This window comes from Lissotriton helveticus, chromosome 2_1 (genome assembly GCF_964261635.1).
Source record: "Lissotriton helveticus chromosome 2_1, aLisHel1.1, whole genome shotgun sequence".
Classification (NCBI taxonomy): domain Eukaryota; kingdom Metazoa; phylum Chordata; class Amphibia; order Caudata; family Salamandridae; genus Lissotriton; species Lissotriton helveticus.
In genome coordinates this window covers 1,041,302,907-1,041,324,312 of record NC_136059.1, presented here as the reverse complement: position 1 = coordinate 1,041,324,312, position 21,406 = coordinate 1,041,302,907, and positions in this window count along the sequence as shown.

Below are 21,406 nucleotides of genomic sequence, written 5' to 3'. Positions count from 1 at the left end.
AACTTCACAAAAATTACTACGATTAACTATTCTCTTCCATCTACTATTTCTTTTGAAATCATAAATTGCCTTGTTTAGCTTCCTAATTCTATTGATTGTCAAAATAAATAACTTACGTTTAATTTCAAATGCCTGATCAATAACTTTCTCAACTATTTTTTTTCTCTTATAAAAAACCACTTTCTGTTGACCTTTCTTAATATTTTTTAACAAATTGCCAATTATCCTGTTGCGGAACATTCGTTTACGAATGTCCCTAAACTGTTGTTTCCTTCTACTTTCATGCATAGAGTTATCTCTTACTCTAGCAGTAACATTTCTCATTGGCCTTTCCTTACCGTTTGAATTGTTTCTCCTTTTCTGGACTGAAACATTTTCTGTAGTAATATTTTTTTTACTAGAGATATTTCTTATGAATGTTTTTGTACTCTTACCCGGTGCTTTCTTGGTGACTTGACAAATCTTTTTGTTAGAGGACTGCTGCTTTTTTTCATTCACCTGCTGTCTTTGACGTTTTGCAGCCTTTCTCACTCTTTCTTTGCTTGGCATCCTAAAATCTTGAAATAATCTGCAGTTGAATCTGTGGTAAAATATAATAAAAAATGTTATTAACCACTATTACCCAACAGTAAATTAATAACAGTCATCAAAAACTTAACACACTACTTAACATTTTTACATAGAAGAATTTTTTGTACATGGCAAATTTAGAATACAGAAATAGCAGAAAAGAAATGGAATTTATATTCATTTTACCTGTCCTGTTTTATATATGAATCTGATCTAATTTTATGACCATATTTTAATATTTTATTGAAGATACTACACATAACCTGTTTTTGAAGGTGTCTTTATTTTTAAATTAAACGGTTTACATATTTACTTTTTATTTATTATAAATTTATAAAATAAATGTTTATAGTTCCATAGGCTCAAGCAAGTCAGCTTCCCATCCTATGTCATACAATTCTGACAAATCTGCATCCTCATCACGTTCTTCTTCATCCTCAGGATTGAAATCATCCAAGGGATCAACATCCACTGATGTTTCAATTACGAGTTCAATGATGAGGTCGAAATCAACTGATTGCTGATTGTCGCTCATGTTGATGTTGTCTTTATCTTTAAAGAAAGATAACAACAATGAGATGTTGCACAGTAAGAGACAAATCTCAGAGATTATAATAGTAAAATTGTTTAACAAGAGTAACATTTTGCAGCTATTATTTAACCATGTCCAACGATGCTGAGGAGCAGAGGAGGTGAAGCCTATCTCCAATTTTTCACTGAACAGGACTCATCTCTTCTTAACCTTGGATAAACCTCACCGACTCTGTGTCCCCTGCACATAATTAAATGTAAAGGGGCAGATTTATATTAACTAGCACATACCCAGGGATGCACCAGTTAACATGCACCGCTGCTCTGCCACCCACGGTGTGGCGCATTTACAATCAGATAGGACAAAGCTACATCAAAACCCTGCGCCTGCTTGAAGCAGGCATAGATCTTGACGCAGGTAGGCTGAAAGCTAAAGCAACAACTAAGTGTCGTGTGCAGAAGTTGCAAAAAAGGAAAAATGGCGTTTAAACCAGTAATGAGCCCATGCTAACTTAACACAGAGTAAAGATATCCAGGATCTACATCAGTTTGGGGTTCACGAACCTGGCAGGTACAAGGCACTGAGGCTTTGCACCGTGCATGTCTCATCCCAAATCATATGTTGTTTGTGAATGAAACAATTTCCCAGACCAAATGCTTTGGATTGGCTACTTCTAAAAAATTAAACACCCCTACTATCCCGGAGTTACAGGAATATGATGCTTGGAGTAATTTTACTCGTTGTCCATTAAAGATTTACAGGCCCTACTCCGTAATTCTTCCTTTAACATTTCCAGTATAAATCCAAAAGGTTGACTGCTTTGGCAACGTGCCTTATCCACGGTTTAATAACGCTGCCTTTTGCTTTATATAAGTTTTCAAATTGTATGAAATATATACCAATAGGTCGTTATTAACCTTTAGGTAGTGGTTTTCTTCATGAGGTCTGGTCGCTTCCATACACATACAGATTTTCAAAGATGATCAAGAAGTTTATCTGAATGGAGAGGAATGCACTGAGACGCCAGATCATTCACTAATGTGTAGGCACAAACAGTTACACGGTTCATGCAACAAACAACGACCAAATATGGCTTGCGTGTTGCAAGGCACGCCAGTTCCTGCTATCATCCCCACCTTCAAGTTGTTGGAAAATGGTAGTTATTTGATGCTCAATAATGAAGATTGTTCTGGGTTAATTAAAAGTATTCCTTTTATCGTAACAGTAAGTGAACGGGTTATTTGCTGCAGAAATGTTCTATTTCCTCCCACACATGAACATAGGGAGTTTTCAATCTGGCCACAAATACCAACCTTGGGAGCACATTTCAACGGCATGGCAAGAATAAGAGCTCTTTTATCTCAGAGAGAGGTGGCCTTGACTTCGGCCCGTGAAACTTTCGTGCTTCACATAGCGAACACCCGTACAGAGGTGCAGACCCTTTTAAATACAGATTCGCCTTTCCATTTCAGCAAGATGGTTCGGACTATCTCTAACGCGTCCTCTACAAAGGGCCTGGCGCACTTTTTTAAAGTTGTTACCAGTGGTCTCGTGACTTCATTTGAGAAAATCTTTGGAATCATCCCTGCTTTCTTTCATTCTATTTTTTCCACTGTGCTTGGTGGATTCCCATTTTTACTTGCATTACCAGCGGACGCTCTTGTGCTTTTTTACATTTTTAAATATGGATGTCCCTCCTGTGCAAGCTCCCGCCCTGCAGCTGCTCACGCTGTTCCGCAATCGCATGCTTGAATATTATGGCACAATGCCGTTGGCGATATTAAGCACGGCATATGGATTATCTTTTCGATTCTCCTACTTCACCTGTGTCCAGCCTGTATTTCACTGCCTGACCTGTGATTTCGATTGGGCCATTGATTTGTGTCTCTGCGGACCGGTTTCTCCTGACGTCGACTTTAATCAGCTGATGAGTCCTATCATTACTCACGAGTTGGTTTGTCCTGGCGAAAGGATTATGGCTGTGGCATTGATCCATGGACTAATTGGTCCCTGGAATTTACTGGCGGCAACACAGTCTTTCTTGGAACAGAGCTTTCTTGAAAACCCACCGAGCTGTCCTCTGATGGTGATAGAGGATCCGGTGCTGGGAGAGCACGTATGTTCTTTTCCGCTTTTAAATTGGATGGCTGAACTCTTTTCGTATGAAGACGGTGACTTCCTATTAGAGGCTGTTGCAGCTTATTTTGCATACACAGTTATGTCATAGACCTTTTTCATGTTTGATATGCTGAGTACTAGCATTTCAATGACAATTCATTGACTTATTTGTCAAGTTTTTATTATTTAGCTTGCCTATTGGCTTAAGCCTCGATAAAGTAGTTGGCTGTTTTATTTTTCTTTAGCATTAAATTTTCCTAGTTTTTAATGTTTTACCTTGCGGACCGTCCACATATAAAGTTGCAATCTGCTCTCATGAGATGGCACTTCTATTATCTTATTCAGTTCGTTTCCGGATCATGGGGAGGTGTCATGTAGATCCTATATATCTTTACACCGTGTTAAGTTAGCATGGACCCATTACCGGTTTAAACGCCATTTTTCCTTTTTTGCAACTTCTGCACACGACACTTAGTTGTTGCTTTAGCTTTGAACCTAATAGTTCATCGTGATTTACATGAGAATAATATGTTATTGCTCTACTATCTGCTTTACTTGTTAAACTATATCTGTACAGCGAGTGCTGAAGTTTCAAGAACAACACGATACAGAATTGTTATGAGGTCTGATCTCCACGACTTCATACTCATAACATAAGTGCAGCTTCTGCCAATTCTGGGCATGAGGCGGGTTTTATATTGCTTTGCCGAACACACATACACAACACTTGATGCGGTTCACATGAAGAGAGAGCTGGTGTATGCTGATGTGATTCCTTCAAATCTAAGACACTAAAGTATGGGCACTCCCTAAACCAACACAAAGAGACCTTCTTAGCAAATAATATAATATGTGTATTAGGGAGGGTGAGATATAAGCAGCCGCGGGCCGTGGAGGGAGTTACGGTGGGGCAGGGAGGCGGGGAGGGGGAGGGACAGGGTGGAGCCCTCTCCACCCTGCCCCTCCCCCTCCCCGCCTCCCTGCCCCACCGTAACTCCCTCCACGGCCCGCGGCTGCTTATAAGTGTTGCTAACTCTTATTCATTTACAGCATGTTAACATACTGTCACCATTCGCTTTTTATGTACTAGTAACTATGCTGGTAATTTTGCTACTGATAATATGTGTACTTGTATTATCTAAGATACTACGCCTGAGAAGACGGCATTAGTAAATAAACATTTCAAATACACATGTGTTCTTCTTAACTCCATGTTCTGGTTTCTAAGAAATATATAACGACCGACTGTTCATGAGTTCCACGTATCCTGAGGTACTATAAGTTCATATTCTGGATTGTCTAAACATTGAGAGTTTGTTATATCCAATGTGACACTGTACCTAGCTTGCTAAGGGGTTTTTGATTACTAAGGTGAGTTTTGGGGCACCCTAATTCGCCGAGGTTCCAATCCTCTGTCCACAGTTCTGTGTGAGAACAGAAACCCTGCGACAGGGGCACCCCTGAGCCTTGCTGGAGCTTCATCACACTTGCGATACAACTCCAGCAATGCGCCACCTTTACGGCACAGATAGTCACGCATCTGTGCTGTTTTTGCCCCATGATGCGCCGCATTGTAAATGCAGCACACCATAGGTGACGGAACAGCGGCACAGAATGACTAACACATCCCTGGTGATGCGCCAGTCATCATAAATCTATCCCTATGCTTCTTATCTTGTTAGAGATGAACCGCCATATGTATCATCAAAGTTTTTTGCATTTCCTAAATAGCGAACTTTAAGGAATAAATAGCGATTCTTTACCATTCCTAGTTTGCGATCAGCTATTTGCTAATTACAAATTACCCATTCATTTCCATGCAGCAGGAGGCCCATAGGAATGAAGGTGCAATTTGCGATTAGCAATTACCTCATCGCAAATTATGAATTTTTCCGAGGGTGCAGGAGTGTCTCAAGAACACCCTGCTGCACCCCTGAAAAAGAAATTTGGGGGCATATGGCGCACATAAATTTTGAAAACATTCCTTTACCTCAAAAACGATTTTCAACTCATAATTTGAAAACACTGCACATGGGGAAATGACTTAAAATGTCCTTAAGACACATAAAAGCGTTTTTTGATTGCCTTTGCAGCATGTTTCAGTCACCTTTAACATGCCTATGTAACGCAAACATTCAAAATCTAAATTTGCCATGCACAGGTGGGAGCATATTTACAAGCAATTTGCTCCACAGACAAACTTCTTACATTGAAATGGGAAAAATAACATCAGAGACTCTCAATTACCTTATAAAGAAGCAGACACCATTATGTCCTTCTCATCAATATTAAAACCATTGCTTTTTCTCAAAACCGATTTACAAGTCATAATTTGAAAACACTCCACAGCTCCTATGCACATAAAAACCCTGTCAGTACTAATACTTCACATTTTCTCCAATTACAATTTCTCAAAGAAACAAAATCTATTTGTAAAACACTTGAGACAAAGCAACATTTGAAAAACACAACTTTCTTCATAATTTTCTCCTCAAAGCACACTATTTTCTATCTAAATTAAAGAAATCTTTTCTCACCTTAGCAAATACTTTGAGTTTCAAAACAGTCTCAGAAACACACCAATTTGTCTTCAGCAGAGCAAAAGGTATGCACTCCAGAGTCTGCAGCTATCAAAAGCACAGAAATGCTGTAATTCCTCACACATATCTCTCATGTCACCCAATCAAAACTCTTCCCTCACTTTTTTTCAAAGCAAAACCCTTCCCCCCTCTGCCCCCTCTCTGCTTTTTCTGCATAGCAACCACCTCTTGCAAGACCTCTGGTGTTTCCAAGTTCACACAACAAAGTTGCAATTGAACTCTGAACTCTCAGTGCACCTGCATATCCAGTGCAATCTTTCATTTAATGATTTTTTCTTCGCCACTCAAAATACATCTTTCAACGAACTCATCCATGCACCCTAACTTTCTGTTTTCAGCAATCAAAATCCACCAATCACTCTTACTGCTTCATTAACACAGAAACTCCTCAGTTCTTTTCATTTTACACTCTCATTTTTTCAACTGCCATTTCATTGCCACACTTCATCTGACTGCAGGAGAACCTTCTCTCGCCATGTTTTCTGTCTGGATTGTTGGACATAGTTACATCTATTGGGCTCAGAGGTACGCTGAAAACAGGAATTTACCTAACCTCAATTTACAAGATGTGGAAATTAAGTGGTTTGGCCACAGAGGATTAAAATGTCACCAATTGATACCATTGGTGAAAACCTTTATGCATTTGCCTAAACCTGACCTATTAATTGTGCACTGTGGAGGTAATGATTTGGGCACTTTGACTGGGGTAGGTCTGGAAATGCTTTTAAAGGACACCTTTGAGCAATTGATGGCACTTTTTCCTCAGACTGCCTTGGTATATTCAAATATATGCCAAAGACAAAAATGGAGGTGGTCGAACCAATTTTGTCCACAAATTGAGAAATCGAGGAAGCATGTAAACAAATCTGTTTCAGCTTACATGAGAGACCATGGAATGGGCTCCCTGTACAATAATAACTTGCGTTACTACATGCAAGATATCTACAGAGGAGATGGAGTTCACTTCTCAGATGAGGGCAACAGAATTTTCACTCTGAATTTAAGACTGTGCATTGGTACCTACTTATAAGTACCTAAATGTACCATAAACCCAAAAGCTCTTCTCAGAGCTACCCTACATCTGATCACTCAGAATTATTATTTTACTCTAACTTTTTTCACTAATTTTCAAGAAAGTACGCTCCCCAGAACGCTTCCCGGTTCGCGAACCGGGCGCACTCCACGCAAAAAAACTAAAAAAACTGTATATTTTTTTTTTGCCCTGCGAGACCCTTTTAAAGCCTCCACATCAAACCTAGGGGGTCAGGGACAATCTACTATGCCCCCTTATGGTCATTTGCCCCTTCGCTTTGGCCTCCTCTTGTCTCTCGATCCTACCGAGAGACAAGATGGCGGCCGCTACGGACTGTTTGGAATGTTTACAGACGCCGAAGAACCAATCAGCTTCGCAAACCTCCGTAACACGAAAAGTACGCGAAGCGGAGCGCTGTTACAGATATATATCTTTTTTTGAACGTTAATTTCTCAAAATCCACTGGAGCACATATATTGAGACCTAGCAAAGGCACATCGGGCTACCAGTCCCTACAATTTTGCCAAGTTTCGTGCAAATCCATTCAGCCGCTCGATTATTATTATTTTTTTTTTTTTGCCCCGCTGGGCCCTTTTAAAACCTCCACATCAAACCTAGGGGGTCAGCGAGAATCTACTATGCCCCCTTATGGTCATTTGCCCCTTCGCTTTGGCCTCCTCTTGTCTCTCGATCCTACCGAGAGACAAGATGGCGGCCGCTACGGACTGTTTGGAATGTTTACAGACGCCGGAGAACCAATCAGCTTCGCTTCACAAAGCTCCGTTGCGCGAAAAGTACGCGAACCGGAGCGCTGCCCGGTCCGCTGTTACAGATATATATCTTTTTTTAAACGTTAATTTCTCAAAATCCACTGGAGCACATATATTGAGACCTACAAAAGGCACATCGGGCTACCAGTCCCTACAATTTTGCCAAGTTTCGTGCAAATCCATTCAGCCGTTCGGGCTAAAAGTGAGGCCAACCGCCCTATGGAAAACTCAATGTTAAAAACACGTTTTGGGACCCCCCTTTTTTCTCTACCCCCCTGGACGAACCCCCCCCCCAATTTTCAGGGGCTGCTCAGAAACAAAATGTGCCATTTTCCTGAAAATTTCAGCCAATTCCGTCCACAAAAGCCAAAGGTATTAGACATAGAATTTTCAAAAATCCCATAGAGAAAAAATCCTAACTATATATACCTACTGGCGACCGCCAGTAGGTAATATATATGGTTCTATGGGGAAAAGACCAATACATGGCTGAAGCCATGTCTCAATTAAACGACCGCGCATGCTACCGCATAAGTAGTGCATCGGCAGTAAAGGAAACAGCCAATACTTTCTATATGAAATTGATAGCTTGGAAAAGTGCTGGTTTAATAACCAAAGATGAATATCTATACATGAGAAATGACTACTCCACCATCCCTAACATTTACTTTGTGCCCAAAATACACAAGCATGCTCTGAATCCACCGGGAAGGCCCATTATTTCGACCAGACAAAGCCTTTTGGAACACACTTCAAATTACATAGACTTTTTTTTACAAGACTGTGTCACTGAACTGGAATCCTATCTAAGGGACACAAGCGATTTTCTTGGCAAAATGAAAGACTTTAATTGGAATCCTAATTACCATTTGTTGACTTTAGACGTTTCGTCTTTATATACCTGCATAAACCACCATGATGGACTGAGAGCACTGGAATTTTTTCTAAATCTAAAAAGAACCTCATCTCCTGAACATAATCGCATGTTGTTGGATATGGTAACATTTTGTCTTAATCACAACATGTTTACTTTCAATCAGGTATTTTATCAGCAAATAAGGGGCGTGGCAATGGGGGCCAGCTTCTCCCCCAGCTACGCTTGCATCTTTATGGGCTGGTGGGAGAAGCTGGTCCTCAAGGGCACACATGCAGATTGGTATGAAAAACATGTAAAACTGTACTACAGATATATTGACGACTTAATCTTTGTCTGGGATGGTAAAGCAAACGAGGCGCAGGAGTGGGTTAACATTCTCAAGAGTAACACCATCAACCTAGCGTTTACATGTACTATCAGTAAAACCAACATTTGTTTCCTAGATACAGAACTGTACATTGTCAACAACACTTTGGAAACAAAACTATACCGAAAGGAGACTGCAGGTAATTCTATCCTGCATTACTCCAGCTTCCACCCAAAGCACCTGATTCACAGCATTCCCTACGGGGAAATGCTGCAAATTAAAAGGATCTGCAGCAACCCCATAGATTTAGCTAATGCCCAACAGGAATGCAAGGAAAGATTTCTTGCCAGAGGTTACCCGACAACCATCATAGAAGCAGCAATTAACAAAACCAAGGAGTTAGACAGAAATTTTCTCCTCACTCCCAAAAAATTAAGAAACTCTAATGACATCACAGGTGTTTCCTCTCAAAGTGCCACAGGGGTCAGATTAATTGTACCATACAGTGCCCAAAAAAACGCCATAGCCAAGATTATCAACAAAAATTGGTCCATCATACGCAGTGATCCCATCATAGGCACACATATGCCGGCCAAGCCTAGCATAACATACAAAAGGGCCATATCTCTGCACACCAGCCTTGTTTCTAACTGCCCTGAATCCAAGTCCTCCAAAGAATGGTTCAAAGCACCAAACGGCTTTACCAAATGTCACTCTTGCAAAGCGTGCAAATATGGCATCAATAAAACCAGTTATTGCACAGCTTTCAGTGACAAAGAAGTCAAAATTACCAAAAACCTCCATTGCAAGACGGAATTTGCCATTTATGTTCTCGAGTGCACGTGTCCCTTAAGATACGTGGGTAGCACCAAGCTACCAGCAAACATGAGGGTTTTACAACACATGAGGGCCATTACCAACCATGACCCCACTTACCCTGTGGCCAGGCATTTCCATGAGGTCCACAAGAACAACTTACAGGACCTCCGATATTATGTAATTGACACTGTTCCCAAAACCAAACAAGGTGGGGATAGGGAACACAAAATGCGCAAATTAGAAACTTGTTACATCCTTAACTTTAACCCCTTCGATGCTTGTGACGGAACCGTTCCGTCATCAGTCACGGCTGAGCTGTGCTGATGATGGAACGGTTCCGTCACGACCGCACCCTGTTCTGGAATGTCCAGCACAGGGGCGGAATCGGCGCCGCACGGAAGCGGTTAATAGCAAAAATCCGGGAGGTCTCAATAACACCGAAGACCTGCACACTTGTCTGTAAACCATATTATTGTTCCACCTTTTGGTCTAGCAGGAATTCATTCCACCGCTTGAGCCTCACTCCTTGCGTCCTTTTCACCAAATGTCCTCCTCTTGGCAATCATTAGCTCTTGTCAATATATGATTCTGTTGCCATACCAACATCTTTATCACTATGGTGAGTCATCACATTTCATTTGTGATATATGATTAGAATCCCCTTAACCGCCCACTACTTCTCCATACCACACATTGGTCTTTTAAACTCCTTCACTTTTTATCACCTTCAGTACTTTTGCACATTTTGGTCCCAATCCAGGCAGGCACTAGCTCCAGCACATTATGATATTCCACTATAACAGGGGCCTCTGCACATCTTTCCATGTTTAACCCAAGTTGGAAACCATATCACCTCTTGCCATGTTGCATTCAGGCACTTATGATGATACATATATATTCTTAAATATAATCAGCAATGATTTGTTCTTTATTACAAATGTATATATATCAAATGGTTTTAAATATAGATATCATATATTTCTTTATACAACCATATACATATATTTCTGACAGTTAAATATGTATACATTTTCATGATGATTGGGTTTTTTGGTCTTAGTCTTCCTAGAATACATGTATTTATACAGCAATTCGAAAAAAACTCTGTCTTTCACACGATGGTATTTCTTGTAAATTAACTGAGAAAAAAACGCATTTGTTTTAGCTTGGATAAAAAAAGTGCACTTTACCTGCAGCTTGGGAACGATAACGATTTCTTTTATATCTATCACTTACCTCACAATCAAGTGCTAAAGGTGCAGCTTCTTAAGTGGTCCGTTGATATGCTAGCGCTGTCATGTGATCAAGCCACTCCGGTGGTGAAACGCGTTATGGCCGACAACAAATAAACGCAGAAGATTTTGCACACAGTCTGGGTCCGTGTCTGCTTGTTTGCTGCTTGCTGGAGTTCCATGAGGGAAGCGGCATTCCTGAGCAGTTGTTCGGATAGATATATATATATATATATATATATATATATATATATATATATATATATATATATATAAATATATATATATATATTCTTCCCACTCTCCTTACGAAGAAACGATTCGCACTCACGGGTACTTTTTCAGATGTTATCTTTTATTTTTTAATTCTTTCGGATTGCACAACCAACGCGTTTCAGTGTCTGCTGACACCTTGATAACGGTCTGACAGTCACACACATATATATATATATATATATATATATATATATATATATATATATATATATATATATATATATATATATATATATATATATATATATATATATATATATATATATATATATATACTAAGGTGTACTGGTAAATCAGTGGGTGTATAAGTGCCTGATTGGATGATTCAGTGGGTATGTGACTTACCATATAAATGAGTGTCTCAGTGAATATATGGATGAGTGACAGGTTGTGTGAGTGTTTGTATCTGTCTGTCAGTTGGTGTCTAAGTGGTTGTATGGGTGTGTGAGTGGGTATGTGAGTTTCTGTATGTGTGAAATATTGTTTGTCTGAATACCTCAATGGCTGTTTGAGTGTCTGTGTGGGTGTGTGACTGCTTGTATGGATTTATTTATTTATTTATAGAGTTTTATATAGCACGAACATGACCCAAGGGTATCAGAGTGCTTCACAGTTACATGTGGTAAATAGTTTAGAATACAACGGGCATAGCAAAACTATATATATGGTTCCGGTACATGCCTTTCTTAACAGTTTCAACAACAACAAGATTAGGATCGGTTTGGTGTACAAAAGGTCTAACAGTAGTATTATACATATGGTTCTGATGTGTACCTTTCATATCTTTTACATCAATACTACAACAATCTATTAATTATAGTAATGTACAGTCTAAGAAGTCTTCGCAGCTGACTGGTGAGTTTATCTTTACATTCGTTGTTGACCAGTTGAGGTAGCATCTACGTCAGATCTAGTTGGCATCAGTCTTTGGTTATTTTTGGTGTCTTAGTGGTCTTTTTGTGCAGGAAGTATCCAAATCTGACAGGACTATGCGAGGTCCGGCTATTACCGACCTTGACGTTGCCAGGTAGGTCGCTCCCCCCGCTGCAGCTCCACCTGCCTTTGCCTTCTGGTACCCTTGTGTGCCCTATTTGCTTCTTCTGTGCCCCGCTGCCCATTTTGCCTTCTCCACCCCGTGCCCCCTGTTGTCCCTGTTCGCCCCCTTCGCCGCTCCCTCCGCGGAATCCCTGCCACCCGCCTCCCCCCTCCCAGCTCCTCCTCCCTCCCACCTCTGCCCAACGGCCGCACAGTGGGTGCGCCGCTGGTGTGCTGAAGGTGCGCCTAAGGCAAGCCTGTCTGCGCCCGTCCGCACCGTGACCGTGCCCAACGCCAGAACCCCTGGCCCCTGCACAGCCATGAAGACCGCCTCCGATATGACGCCAGCACCCTCAATGCTCTCAACCCAGGACCGACCCTCACCTGCTGCAGGGCCGCCCCAAAACGCACCCACGGTCCCTTCATCTGCCGGAACTGCAACTTCTCCTGCATCAAATACGCCGAGACACCCGCCACGACAGAACTCAACCAGCTCCGATGCATCCTGATCAACACCCGCTCTGCACGCAAACACGCCATTGAGCTCTGGGACCCACTCAACACCGCATCACCAGATGTCGCCTTCCTGACTGAGAACTGGATGAACGAAGCCTTCTCTCCAGACATCGCCATAGCCATCCCCGATGGATACAAGATCGCCTGCAGAGACCACACCAACGGAGTCGGACGAGAAATCGCATCATCCACAAGAAGACCATCAAGGTCTCTACAAACACCAACGACACTCTCAGCACCACCGAACACCTGCACTTGCAAATCCACACGGACCCCAAGACCACCCTAAGAGGCACCCTCGTCTACAGACCACCCGGACCCCGACCACAATTCTGCGACACCATCGCCGACTTCATCAGCACGCACGCACTGACCTCCACCGACTACATCCTCCTCGGAGACCTGAACTTCTCTCTGGAGAACAACAACAACAGCAACTCCTCCACCCTGATAGACAACCTCGCCAACCTCGGACTGGAACAGCTCGTCACGATGCCGACCCACATCGCCAGACACACTCTCGACGCCATCTTCTCCTCAAGCCCCCACGTCTCCTTCAGCCATGTCTCCGAACCCACCTGGACCAACCGCCACTGCATCCACTTCACATTCCGTAAACCCGTCGCACATCACCGCACCATACAGATCCCCGTCACTGCTGGGGCAAAATCACCGAAGCACAACTACAGACAAACCTCGCACTCAACCCACCGACCAACCCCTCCAACTCGATGATGGTGCGCACTCCCTCAGGCGATGGTAGGACGACTGCGCCAACACCAGAGCCCCGCTGAAAACGCAAACCCTCAAAGACTCCAGCAAGATAGCCAACTGGTTCACCCCTGAACTCCTAGCGTCAAAGCGCACCTGCCGGAAGTTGGAGAACATATTGCACAGCGAGAAGTCGCCGGGCAGACGTGCAGCCTACAAAGACGCCTTCCACAACCACCACCACCTCATCAGGACCGCCAATTGGACCTCTTTCAAAGACCACCTCGACAACAATGCACATGACAGCAAGGAGCTCTTCAACATCATGAAGGAACTCTCCAACCCCAGCTCCAACGCCAACGACATCCCGCCGTTGCAATCCCCGTGCGACTCCCTCGCCACCTTCTTTCACCGCAAGATCACCGACATCCACGACAGCTTCAACCCCCAAACGACCCTAACAGGCTCCAACACGCCGGACCCACCACACCCCACCGACCACAACCCCCTGCAGCTCTATCGCACCCCACCTGCGCAACATCTTCAACCTGTCCTTCGAGACTTTGACCTTCCCTGAGAGCTGGAAGCACACCGAGAATAACGCCGTACTGAAGAAACCCAAGGCGTAACTAAGCGAGCTCAAAAAGTACGGCCCATCTCCCTGCTTCCGTTCCCAACTAAGGTCATCGAGAAGATAGTCAACACCCAGCTTACCTGCTACCTTGAAGAAAACAGCATCCTGGGCCCCTCCCAGTCAGGATTCCGCAGCAACCACAGCACCGAGACCGCCCTCATCGCCGCCACAGAAGACATCAGGATCCTACTGGACAACGGCGACATGGCGAGACGGCGGACCTCATCCTTCTGGACCTCTCCGCCACCTTCGACACCGTCTGCCACCGCACACTATGCACACGACTCCACGACGCAGGGATCTGAGACAAGGCCCTGGACTGGGCCTCCTCCTTCCTCTCTCCGGCAGAACCCAAAGAGTCCGCCTCCCCCGTTCCGATCTGAAGGCTCCGAGATCATCTGCGGCATCCCTCAAGGATCCTCCCTCAGCCCGATGCTGATCAACGTCTACATGGCGCCTCTCGCACGCATCGTACGACATCACGACCACACCCGTAACCTGGTAGTCATCCTCGACTCGGAACTCACCATGACCAAACAAGTCAACGCTGTCTCCTCCACCTGCTTCAACACCCCCCGTATGCTCCGCAAGATCTACAGATGGATCCCAACAGACACAGGGAAAACAGTAACCCAGGCCCTAGTCAGCAGCAGACTCGACTACGGAAATGCCCTCTACGCCGGAGCCCCGACCAAGCTCATCAACAGACTGCAAAGAATCCAAAATGCCTCTCCACCCCTGATCCTCGACGTCCCTCGCCGCGACCACATCACCCCCACCTGAGGAACCTGCACTGGCTCCCTGTCAACAAAAGAATCTCCTTCAAGCTCCTGATCCACGCACACAAGGCACTCCACAAGACCGGCCCAGCCTATCTCAACAGTCGACTCTCCTTCTACGTACCCAACAGGAATCTCCGCTCTGCAGACCTCTCCCTGGCCACCGTCCCACGCATCCGTAGAACCACAGCCGGAGGCAGATCTTTCTCCCACCACGCCGCCAAGACCTGGAACACCCTCCCCCTCAACCTATGACAAACCGAAGACCTTCTAACCTTTAGGAGATGACTCAAGACCTGGCTATTCGACCAGTAGCAACAGCACCCCCCCACTCCCCATCCTCAACGCCTTGAAACCCTTGCGGGTAAGTAGTGCGCTTTACAAATTATTTGATTGATTGAATGATTGATTGATTAACCATGATGCAGATGATGATCAGTTATTGTCTAGGGTAGGAACTTGCTCATTAGGAAGATCTTCGCTTCCCTCTTGAATGTTGCCGTGTTTGGAATTTTTCTAATATTTGGAGGGAGTGAATTCCAGATGATTGCTAGTTAACCATTGTAATGACATTTTTAAGGCCTCATTCATTGTCTTGATCTCTTCCAATGACGAGATCTTAATGTAGATTTGAGTGTTATCTGCGTACATATGATAGGATATGTTTGTGTGCCGAAGAATTTCTGTAAGGGGTTCGACATGTAGGTTGAATAGTGATGGAGATAATGTTGATCCTTGTGGAACTCTAATCAAATTAGAGCATGATGGGGATAGCATCTGGTTGACCAGGAATCTTTGTGTTCTGTTCTGTAGGTATCTCAAACCATTTCAGAAAAATTTCCAGATAATCCAATCCTGCCTTCAAGCCGGGCTAGTAATTTCTCATGATTTACTGTGTCAAATGCAGAAGACAGGTCAAGAAAAACTTGTAGACAAGTTTGATTGTGTTCCAGTGCATGTAGCGCATCATCCATTATATGCAAGATTTGCTGTTTCCGTACTGTGGCCTGGTCTGCATCCAGATTGGCAGTCAACCAGCAGACTGAAATTCGTGTTGTGGTTGCTCAGTTGATTTTGCACACATTTTTCAATTCATTTGGCAAATAATGGAATATTGGTCACTGAGCAAAAGTTATTTGGGCTGCCAGGTCCGCTGTAGGTTTTTTGATGATGGGGAGAACTTGACCTGTTTTTAGGCACTATGGTAAGACCCCTTGCGATAGTGAGGCATTGATTATTTTTGTCCATATTGGGACGATGATATGGTTGATTCTTTTAAGGCATTTAGAGGGGAAGGGGGTCATTGTAGTGGTTATTCAGTTTGATATCTGAAAGAGTTTTGGCAATGGTATTCTGGTCAAATACCTTGAAGGTCAACCACAGTGCTTTCTTTTTCGTCATATCTTGAGCATTTTTCATGGTAGCATCGTTCTGTGATGATAATTCGCTAGAGATGTTGTCCGCTGCCATCTTGAGTTCTCTTTCTAGCAAGTTGGCCTTGTTTGTGAAGAATGTTGAGAATTCCTCACAGCTCAGTTGAGTTTATTTTGCTTCTTTAGCAGATTCGGCCAATTTATTGGATTGTTGTTTTAATATCTGTTGATGTCAAACTGACTTCCATGTAGTCTGGAAGCAGCGGTCACTAACTACAGTTTTCGTCCGCCAGATTGCACTTTTTTTTTTGTCGCGCATTTCTACCTGACCAAAACATGGCAGCAGTGCATACGCAAGACTGCAGCAGAAGCAGGTGTGCACATGGGCAGCGCATGTTTTTTTTCTGCCTTTTGTGGTTCGCCGCATCGGAGGGGGTGGCGCAGTCAGCACCGGTAGAAGCTCTCTCCAATCCCTTTCCTTCTCTTTCAGCACCTTATTTGGCCGTGCAGCATTTTTTTGGTCCTGGCGGCTGCACAACGTTGAGAAAGCGATGCCGGTCAGCCATGCCAGCACTGAAGTAAGAGCCTGTCGAACTCTTCTCGATCGGGCGATGAAGCCCAGCAGCAGATAAAGGTGACTGGGTAGAATCCACCACACACCGCATATCCTCAGGTAATTATTGATTTAATTAACTTTTAGAGAGCCATCTCATGTTGCAGCATTCACCGGAGCTGCCTGGAGTGATTTGCACGGCGTTCTAGGTAGCTGCCATCTTGCCCCCATAGAACATCCTAAAGTAGCAAACGTCACTTGCAATGTAACCTGGTACATTGTAGTATGTACAGGTGAGCCATGGCTGTTCCCCGCCCCTCATGCTGCCTACGTCTGCTCCATGCAGCTGCGAGCACTTTCACAGACTGGCCAGCCGCAACCCTCCTCCTTTATTTTAATTGCTCCTGCCGTCCTGCGCCGTAGATAGCAGGCATATGAAGTGTGCGCCCCATTGTGGAGCAGAGCCGGGGAAAGAGTCTAATTTTGGCACGGTGAGAAACAGTTAGGGCATAGGCTTCAAGGAGCTGCTTATGTGACATTAGTGCTATCAATTTTTGCTAAAGTACTCCATGAGTGCATGTGATTTCCAGTTGATGTTTCTCTTGTGGGCTTCCCTCTCGCTCCTCCCCACCCCCTCCATATTGTTCTCTCTCTTCAGGAGCACCCCATGCTGCTCTTTCGCCAGTCTGCTTCTGCACCCCCTCAGCCCCCCAAACATCATTGTAGCTCGCTTCTCCGCTTCACCCCATCCAGTTTTGCTATCCATCACGTGCTTCTCCCCCACACGCTACCCTGTTGCTTTACAAACCCACAGAGCTATTTTTTTTAAAAATATATGCTTAAAAAAGCTCTTCGGCGCTTCGATTTGTTTTAATCTATTGAACCTTATCGGATTAGTAAATAATAATAACAAAAGAGGCTTTTGAGTCATTTGTAACATTTCACACACATTCAGCTCCCGCACTTCAACCAGCACGGCTGCCTTGAATTCATGAAATGCTGTCGGGCTTTCTCCAGCAGCAGTAGAGTTCACTTCCCCATGAGCTGCCTTAAAATAGTTACCCCCGCCCTCTTAATAAACACTTGTTATACTTTCTGCACCCAGCAAGATTGTCGCTTGGCTTGCATTAAAACATTTAAAATACAAAATGAAGGAAAGGAAAAGTAAACAACAAAGCACATGTTAAATAATGTTGCCTTTACCGAAAGATTGTTTTGTTGTTTACATTTATAAATCACTTAGGAGGCACACACATCAATCTGCTGTACCTGTCACTATATTACTGAAATGCAGTGTACCTTTTTTAATGAGGAGAGAAACCCTTATCCCGTTTGCATAATGGTTGCTTTTAAACTAGCATGGTGTGAGATGCATTAGGAAAGAAATAACCTAGCTGTCAGTATACAAGAAATGTGGTTCATGCTTTTTACACCATGCTCACTAAGATGCTACATAGATGTTTTCTAATGCTTTAGAAAAGTGTCTTGCTTGTGACATATATAACAAGCATTTGCAATGCAATAAGTCTCGCATTTGGGAAAATTTGAACTATTGGCATTGTAAATGACAATGCCTTTTATTTATGTGTTTTGCAAACCTTCAAGAGGTGCCTAAACACACACTTTGTACATATAGTAATTGCTTAGGAGAAGCTAGACTGGCAGTAACTGCACCTCTTTTACTTCCACCCTTGCTTCTCATAAGCAAGGACTATAAGTTTAAAGTGCGTGTTTACACACCGCTTCCAGGTTTTCAAAACACAGAAATAAAAGACATTGTCATTTACAATACCAATAACTCAAACTCCTGCAAATGCGAGACCTATTGCATTGTAAATGCTTGTTTAAGTTTGACAGGTTGCGTGGTCTTATTCTGTTTTATGGTGGGTATATGGAAGGTTATGGCATGGTGATCCAACCAATCACAAGGAACAATTGAGTGGATTATAATGTCCTTGACTCTAGAGATTACCCAGTCTAAGGTTGCCCCTTTCGAGTGTTTTGGCAGTGTGCAGGCTTGGGTAAGGTTTAGATCTGCTAAAAAGTCTTTGAGTACGTTGAAATGTTTGTCATAATTATTTTCCCAGTGTAAATTAAAGTCACCCAGGAATATATCATTAGTGTGAATGTTAGAGTTAGCCGTGATGATTTCCATTAACTGGTCTATTAAAGGGACATTATTGCCTGGTGGATGGTAGTGCGCATACAAGTTGCACCTTTGATTATCTGCATTTCTTATAGTGAGACCAAAGTATTCACAGGATTCAAGAGGGTCGGATTGTAGTTGGCTGACCTCGATATCAGTTTGTGTATGCAGGCTATACCACCTCCTGTCTTTTTTAGTCAGCCTAGTCTCACAACGTTATAATGAGGAGGCACCAGAAGATCCATGAACAGGGAAGAAGATTCTGTGAGCCATGCTTCTGTTAAGATTGTCATGTCAACTTCCTGACTAATGATGAGGGCAGCAATGTCTGAGGCATGTTTTGCTGCGGAGCGACAGTTGAGTAGTAGGCATAGCAGTGGTTTCCCTGAGATACCCGATTTCATCTCTTGAGTATTGGCAGTTAACTGGACTTGCTTTAGGCTCTTGAGGTTGGGTATTCTGTTATTAGGCCAGGATGTTCTATTTGTATCGATCCGGACTGATCTAATTTCCTCACCTCTGCTGATGGCTATAAACACATATGAGAGGAGTAGGGTTATCCCTTTACTCTTTCCATGAAGATCATGCACTGATTTTTTTAATGAGCTCAACTTTAGAGTGAGTGCTTACAATGATTTCTAGTATTTTTTCCATAAGTTGTAGTGCATTTAGTATGTCCTGCAACATATTGTCCGCTTGTATTTGAAGAGTTTCGATTTCACTCTGAGTATGAGGTGATATACTAGAAGTGCGCATCTGCCTCTTTCGTGTTTTGTTTGTGGATGAGAGAGTGGGTGAGTCAGTGGCTCTATGAGTTAGTGAGTGTGTGTGTGAAGGGTTGTATGGGTAAGTGAGTGTGTGTATGGCTGAGTCAGTGAGTGAGTGCAGATGTCAGTGGTATATGGGTGAGTAACTGGGAGTGTGAAAGGCAGAACAGGTGAATGATAGATACGTGAGTGACTATATGGGTGAGTGATGTAGTGTAGTTCCTATAAACCTATATAGGATCTGCGCGTTTAGACAACATAGACTGTGGGATTTTTGTCCAGACTGATTCCAGACACCCCCACGGGTATGTTCGCCTGTATACCAGCTAGCTCACAGTGCCACTGTAAACTCCTCTTGCCAAGGAGAGAATAGTTCTTGGCAAATATCAAACATGACAACTCTGTCCCATCAAGGATCGTATAAACAGTACAGTAGTTTTCGCTCAGTCACTCGTGCTCACTTTGTCTCAGAGATATATACAGAATAAAAGTTGGGGACGTTTTTAATAAGCATTTATTGAACCAGTGTCATTCTAGTATAAAAAAGGTGTACTGAAACAACCATAAGACAGAAACTGATATAAATTATCACAAATACCAACAGAGGTCGGCACCTCCGCAGTGGGATCAGTGGGAGCGGGACCTGGCCTGGTGCCAGAGGGCAGAGGAAACCGTTTACAAAAGTAGGGGGTGCCCGAAAAAGTGGAAGAAAATATGGGGGCCCTGGAGAAGGTACAGGGGAATAGGGGGTTGTCTGGGGTAACGGGTCTTGCAATGGTCGTGTTGTTAATGATTGGCTGTGACTATCCTGTGTATTGTATACTCCTTATTTGTATAATGAAATGTGACCAATGGACTGGCACGTTAAATGAAATGAGCACTGTTAATAAAAAGATTTATAAAAAAATTTAAATAAAAAATAAAAAAAACCAAGTACTAACAGAGTAAAAGGATGGTCTATTCCTACCATAGTGCTAAAACAATGAGGCAGGCAGGTATAAAAATACATGACAGTAATAATGCGTACTTCTACGATGTGACACTAACTAGATGTACCCAAATGTACTTAGGATGTATGTAGGTATAGAGCCAAGCATCCCCCTAAGATAAAGCCAACCCCATTACCTGAACTGAGAGACGGGGAACCCCTTCTTGGTCTCGAGATGGACACCCCGCGAGGAATGTCAAACTACTGCGAGCTGGAGGGTCTGCATGCAGGAACATCAGCGTCTTGCATCAGTATGTCAGCAGGGAAGTCCTTATTCTTCTCTCTCTGCCTCAGCAAAGGTATAGTGTTTATATACCAAAAGTGGTACCTACCTTGCTGTGTCATATCGGACTAGGATGACAGAAGGAATGACCCTTATCCATAGTTATTATGCAGGAGATGGTAGTTCTACTGAGATTCCAAGAATCCTCGTGCATAATGAATAAGCTAGTTTTTGGAGAAAATCCCATGTCATTTAAGCAGTACCCTAACTAGGTAAAAGGTCAGTACCAAAAACCATTATGTAGTGTAATGGCAGGAGAAAAGTCTGGTTACTACCTGAGCCTATATCGGAGTACCGAGTGTCCATGAGAAATATAATGTGTAAAAAATGCTACAATTCTAGCATAAGCGTTAGAAGTCTATAATAATATGTTTGTATATATGGTCTTAACAACTATGAGTGCCTGGAAGCCATACTGTTCAGCAATATAAGCAAAAAGTGTTTTTTCTTTTAAAATTCCAAATGTGGTTGTTTTGAAAAAAGGGCC